This window comes from Folsomia candida, unplaced genomic scaffold (assembly GCF_002217175.1).
Source record: "Folsomia candida strain VU population unplaced genomic scaffold, ASM221717v1 Fcan01_Sc004, whole genome shotgun sequence".
In the NCBI taxonomy this organism is placed as follows: Eukaryota; Metazoa; Arthropoda; class Collembola; order Entomobryomorpha; family Isotomidae; genus Folsomia; species Folsomia candida.
This window is the reverse complement of record NW_019091196.1, coordinates 5,630,150-5,637,319: the sequence shown is the minus strand read 5'-3', so window position 1 is coordinate 5,637,319 and position 7,170 is coordinate 5,630,150. Positions and strand designations below refer to the sequence as shown.

General features: G+C 36.9%; 1 long non-coding RNA gene across 1 annotated transcript; it reads right to left on the bottom strand.

Annotated features, from left to right (window-relative positions):
- Positions 1-3,398: 3,398 nt before the first annotated feature.
- On the bottom strand, positions 3,399-7,161 carry LOC118435441. The gene is made up of 2 exons (XR_004834753.1): positions 5,106-7,161; positions 3,399-4,989 (listed from the first exon to the last, which is right to left on the bottom strand). It is a non-coding gene; the product is annotated as an uncharacterized LOC118435441 (long non-coding RNA).
- Between the last annotated feature and the right edge of the window lie 9 nt (positions 7,162-7,170).

Below are 7,170 nucleotides of genomic sequence, written 5' to 3'. Positions count from 1 at the left end.
CAAATTTTTTGGAGAATGAGAAAAGTTGGTTATTTTATAGAGATTAATTTTTCTGTGCAAACTTTACAATTTTATTGTAAGATATTCCTCTGAGAAATGCTGGTGATTTTGTGAGGTGAATTTTTCTATACAAACTTCATTAATTAATGTTAATTAATTTAACAATTTTATTGTAAGACATTCCTCAGTGGAGTAAACTCTCGTGAAATTTTCTGTGTAAACTGGACAATTTTGTTGTGGGATATTCCTCAGTGGAGTAAACTCTCTAAAAAATTAAGTTTACGAATGAAAATTACGGGACAATTGCATCTTTGTAGATTAAAGACGTCTTTAAAAATATTTTACGAAAGTGGAAAATATATGTTTTAAGAAATTTAGATAGTTCTCTTACGTTGATTTATTTTGTTACGTTACAGCTTTACAAAAGTAACATCAGCACAAAAATGGGTGAATTGCCTCTGTAGTTTGTCAAGAATAAAATACATTTGCAAATTCACTAGGTCAGTAAAAGACATTTTACATTCTTCCATTCTTTGTGGACCAAATACAAACCTTATAATACGTTTTTTTTAAATTCAGATAGCGGGTTTGGTAATAGCGGATATTGTTGTGTGATTTTGTGCAAATTTTTTGCAAAAGTAAAATTTGCACAAAAATGCACGAATTGTTTCAGTAATTTGTCAAGAAAAAAAATACATTTACGAGGTTTACGAAGCCAGTAGGAGAAGCATAAATAAATTTAAATCCTTCATTTCACTTTCATTCAATACACAATTTGTTTCCCCGTGATTTTTACTCACTTACTTTTTTTTATCTATTTATTTATTATCTCGTCAAAATATTTGTCTAGAGATTTCTCGAAGAAAACATGAGCGAACATCATCATCATTTCCATCTCGGCAGGGATCTCGTCTCCCCATTGTTTTTTACAACTTTGCAAATACTCGGGCAAACAGGAGCCATAAAAATTTATTAATTTTGACACATTCGCTCCTGCAGAGGATGTGCACGCTAAATAATTTGGTAATAAAATTGTATTGACTCCGAATTCGGTAGAGGTAGAGCTCTATCGATGAGACATATTTGGACATCAAATTTCGAAATTTTTCAAGCAGCGGTAATAAATTTAAATTGTAAATTTACGATACCCGATTTTCATTGTAAATGTTCGTATATACGGCTAGTAAAGTTAGAGAAATCGGGTGTAATTGTTACCAAAAATGATAACCAAAAGGGAGAGGAATCTATAAGTTCAGTCTCGTTAAAAAAATGCGTATAAATAACAAATACGGCGGTTTAATAGCACAAATTATAGCACAAATTATAGCACAAATTATAGCACAAATACGTGTCACGTAAAAACTTTGTAAATCTTGCAAAATTTTGTAAAATTACTCGTGAAACAATTTTTGGAAAATATTTTACCGAGTTTACAAAAACATAAATTGTATTGGAGACCAACATTATGCTACTCCCGCGTTGGTAACAGTAATTTTCCACCTAAATTCAACTCTACTCGACCTACATCAGTTTAACCTCCCGTTGGCATTTAAATATTACAACACATCTTTACAAACTCGATATTTCCACTCGGTAACCATTTTATACCTCTCGTTCGCAATTATTACCACAATATTCGATATTTCGCTCTATTTCCACTCGGTAATAATTTCATACCTCTCTTTCGCGATTATTACCATAAAACTCGATATTTCCCTCTATTTCCACTCGGTAACAATTTCATCCCTACATTATTACCAGTGCATTTATGTTCCCACCCCTGTTATGATTTACGGTCAGTTTTATCTCCCATAATATTTTCCTGATATGGCATTCAATATTATCGCTCAATAATGAAATGAAATCGAAATTTAACAGACAGACGGACACAGACACACAATGTCATTTCGTTTTATTCCATCTGCACAACAATGGGCGCAAATCTGCCACAACTTTTTTATCCGCAAACAATGACCTCAAAAAGTAAAATATCTTATTCAACATCAACAAACAAACTTCACATAAAGAAAGAAGAAATATTCCACCAGAAAACTTTATACCAAAGAATAAAAAAAATCACACCGAGTGACAGATGTCGAACAAATTCAAGAATACATTTCTTTCAGCGAGACGAACAATACCAGAAATAATTTTAATATGCAATTTCTTCTAAGGAGCAGAAAGTGTTGATTACGATTGTGCATGAATACATACATAAATAAATCGCATGAAGAAATTCTTTAGAATTGTGTACACAAATAAAAAGTGCAGTTTTGTTTAGCCCGAGTCAGGTTGTTAATAAAGCATTATTTAGGTGGGTACAACTTTTTTATTTATTTTTCAAATTTTTCCACAGATTTTACTTATTTAATTCGTAATTTTGCATGTTCTATGTGTGTTCAAAATTTCGAGTCGATCAGAACAACCTTTTTCGTATCATTTTTCCACAGATTTTGCTGATCATCTTTTACAGATAATTTAGCATATTTTGCATGTGTCCAAAATTTCGAGTCGATCGGATAAGCTTTACGACCGTAAATAATCGATGCATTTTTAAAAATCTGGGATAGTAAGGCAGCTATTTATTTATTTCTTGGTATTAAAATTGCTAGTACCGCTTGGTTTTAAAATTATACCGGTCCGTAAAATTAATAATTTGTTGATACTGAAATTCATTACTTGGAATAAATTCGTACGTTCTGTTAAAAAAGTCAGTAAAACTTTACTACCGATATGGTAAAACTTCAATACAACCAATTAGATACTACATCGTACCACTTTGTCATACGCGTACGTTTTGCGTTCCATATATGAATACCGCTTGGTACTATTTTAATACTGAATTCTAAAAGTATGTACCCAGACACACAGACAGAGAATAACCACCCCATTCACATAAGACCTTCCTCTCATCCCATCCAAAAAGTGGACCATGATTAAGAATGGATTATGAATTAGTGGTGGTGGTGTGGTGGTCTTCCTTCATCTTGGTCTCTGCGGTTTTGTATTCACATTAAAATTTCCAATCCTCTCCTCCCGAGAGGTTGTTAACTTTGGAATGAAATTTAAATCTGGCACTTCTTCTTCTTCTGCTTTCGTCTTAATAAAATAATAATAAAAAGACGACCAAAACTTGGTTTGGTCTGGTCGCTGCTTCTGTTTTTTCCTCAGTCTTTTTAATGGGATGACTTGCAACATTGAAAGAAAAGCAACATCTCTCTCTTTCTAAAGCCTTTTGTCCTTTGAAAAGTCTGCACAGAGAAAAAATTCTAATGACACGGCAGCTCCGACGCCATGAATGAAGACGAATTCCTCACAGACATTCCATTCCCATTCGAGTCAAGACCAGACCAGCAAATTAATTGGAAGGCTGAGCAGCAATACGTACGTAGTTGAGCTGTAGTTTATTTTATTTTATTTTATTTTATTTCGAGACCTTTTTTTCTTTCGTAATAATGCAATAATGCGATGCGGAGATGGAGACCAAGTTTGGTGTCGCGTAAGTACGTAGGTTGAGGAGGAGAGATTAAAACGGGTGTAATTTCGTAATTTTGGAGGCTTTGTTTCGGATTAAAGTACATGGAGGAAAAATTGTGGGTAGGAAAGGGTTGAGTTAGGACAAAATTGTCTCGGAGGGTGGGAATAAGTTGGAATAATTGGGTTCGAAATATTACGTAAGTGCAAATTTGAATTTGGCGGAGGATTATTTAGATCGTTACTAACATAAGGTGACAAATTTGTTAATAAGTACATATACTAGTCAAAAATAAAATTAAACATTTAGTCTAAAATCAAAACCTATAATCTATGGAAAAATTGTAAATAATAGGACTTATAAAATTCTACAAATTTTAATTTCCCGGACAATTATTTACTTGAATCGTTACGAACACAATTTTCCTACCACATTATTTCACATGGGGAAAGACACAAATTAATCCCTTAAACTCTAAACTAGGATGATCAAAAATTCCAAACTCTAAAAAATCTCTCCTCAAAAAACCAACAAATATTTCAAACAGAACAAAAATCTCCCCTAAAATATAAACTCTAAAAAAATATCAAATCTACACCCCCCGTATACCGTATTTTAGTCAAAATACGGTATTTATTTAAAAAGTATAATCCAAAACAAAACAACTCCGCCCCAACAAAAATCTCTTCAAAAACTAAAATATTTTCCAAAAAAATTCCTATCTCTCTTGCTCTCTCCCTAAAAAATTCATCCTTTCTCCTCTTCACAAGATAAATGTAACCTCTTCTTCTCTCTCTCCCATCCAGTGAAACTAGTCGCGCGTAGCGAGATACTAATTCGTTATATAGATTTCCATTTCTCGTTATCTATCCATCATCCCACGGCCGCCCCCGATTTAGATTTAGTCTCTCCAACTTTCGCCTCCTTCTTGTTTGATGATGCTGATTGAGTCTGAAGTTCCGACGCCGTCTCCTCCTCCTCCTTTCCTTTCCTCCTTTCGTCCATGTCCACGTCCACATAATGGAGAAAGCATCCATCCAAACCACGTTCGTTCGTATATAGCAAGGAATTGATTTTTGGTTGGTGAGTTCTCTCCTTCTTCCTTCGTGTTCTTTCTTCTGCATGGAATTGACAACCTCATCAATCATCGGCAGAGATTTGGCTCCATTGTGTGTGCATGGTAGAAAATCCTGGTGCGGGTAGTCCTGTATCTACCCCGATACGATCCGTGATGATGGTACGCAGCTAGGTAGGTAGGGGGTCAGTCATAATAATCATAAAATTCCCAGGGGGGCCGAGAAATGGACGGCGACGATTCTGGGAGCCATAGGTGGGAGAAAGTTGGTTATTTTTTTGAGAAAGTTTCCCAATAATCGTAACGCCTTCTTGTTATCGAGAGATAATTGTTACGGGTGGAGAAAATTGATTATCCGACACGATTTCTGTTTCGTTTTAGTGACCACTCCATCAACTTAAGCGAAGAGAGCTGCTACTTTCTCCACTCGGTTTTTTTTCTGTGAGGGAAGAACAAGAAGGAAATTAAATTAGGGTTTGGATCACACACTAATCTTGTACACTTATAAATGTATTTAGGAGAAGAGAAAAAGCCGTTAAGGGGCTCAATAATTACGTTACTTTGTCCCAAAAGGGTCCTTATTTAATCCGAAAGGGGCTGTTTTCTCTGGTGATTTTCTCTCCTTGTTGATTAGCTCAGCACCCTTGAGATACCTGTAGAAACGAGCTTCTGAGGTGTTTTGGGGACACCCATGCTACTCTACAAAAGCCCGGATCTACAGGGTAGGTTAAGAGTGTGGCGTGTTTTTCGGGGTGGGTATTCCTCCTTCTCGGACGACGGCTTTCTCCTGACTGGTCTGGTGGTCTGGTCTGGTTGGCTGTACATGGAGAGAAAGTTGGGCTCTTTTGGGTGGGCAATCCACGAATCCAGTCTTTTGCTGAGTCTGCTCCGTTCGTGGTGGTGGTGAGAGAGAGAAAAAAAATCTGCTTTCTCCATTTCGTTGGTTCGTACCAGGCACGGAAAATCGACCGGCAAGGTGTCAACAAACAAAGCAGAGAGAGAGAGAGAACATAACACAACGAGACCAGGTGACAAATGGACCACATGACATGTTTACTCTTCCCCAGAGGGAACACACCACGGTGGGACGAGGACATCAAACATTGTCACTTTTTCGGAGGAGAGATATCAGCAGCACACCTTTCTCTAGAAACTTTCTCTTTTGTTGTGAGGAGGAATTGACTGCGTTGTGTTATCTTAGTCCGCCCCGAGGTAGGTGAGGTGAGGTGTTTAACTGGGGACAGAGGCACCAGGTTGGAAGAGGTGTTAATGTTCGTTGTTGGGGACACTCTAAATAATACGGGGACAAAAGTGACATCGGGTTGGTAACGATTTTTTCAATGTACGAAAGTAAAATCTGTTTCTATTTCTATGTAAAATCTATTTTCTTGTAATAAATTTCTCACCCGAAAAGAAAAATGATAAATTTCTAGAATTTTATATTCCTACAATTTACCCAGATTTTACTATTGACTATGATGACAATTTTTCACCGGGACAAAATGCACACCTCGTCGGCAACGATTTAAAAAAATAAAATCTAAGCTCCTCCATTAATTAATTTCTCTGCGATGATAAATTTGACAATTACTATTCCTTACTTGGGCAAAATTGTATCTCAATATTGTACCTCCCTTTAAACAAATACTGTGACAAAATTTGGCTAATTAACACCTACCAAATTTTTAAAAAACAGGCCGAAATAAATCCCCCTCCCCTCAAAAAAATTCCCATATCCATCTTGGTGACAATTTCCCCCCTTCCCCACTCTCTCTCTGTCTTCACTCCTCGACGCAGCACTGATTACTGATTGAATTTTTAGATTCGCAAGTCTACGTGCATACGTTTGTACGTACAAACGAAAGGTGGTCGGTCGGTGTGTGCATCACGCTGATGATGCTTATTTGATGATTGAGACAAGACACAGGTAGGAGGAAATGAGGAGATGGAAGAATGCAGCATCTATCTCTCTAGCTGCGAAAGGGTTGAGGGGGGAGGTGTGACTGAGCGTTGGCAGTCTCAGACCGTGGAGTTTCTTTAGAATGAGAACAATTGGGCTGAGCGGAGAGAGAGAGTCATGCTGATGAGCATTTCAAATTTCTAATCCTATTTTTTGTCCCACAACACGACTCACGACTTTTAAAGGGGAAGGAGAAGAAAAAAGTGCGCTATGGATCTACATCCATCGTCGTGAAGAAGAAGTAGAAGAATGAAAAATACCTGTCGTTCCATCGTCGTCTGACTGAAATGGACTGGTCCAATCCAGAATCGAAAGAGTTTCATTACGGAGAAATGAAAATTCTTGGGGGAGGATTTTTTGTGGGGTGGGAACGATGGATGAACGTAGCTTATCTGGTCAGCCAAGCGGTAAGAAAGAAGAAGAAGACGTGTCATCTCTCTGGTAGATACGGATGGAAATTTTCTGGCTGAATTTAGTCATTCCCACGTGACCAAGGAGAAATGACTCGTCATTGACCAAGATGACTAGGCACTAATGTGTATGGACATATGTATGTATGTAAGCTTGTCACCCATCCAAAGGTGGACAAAATATGTGCATATGCTGTAAAAATACAGCGAGACAATTCACGCAGGGTTTGGTAACATTGTAAAACCCGTA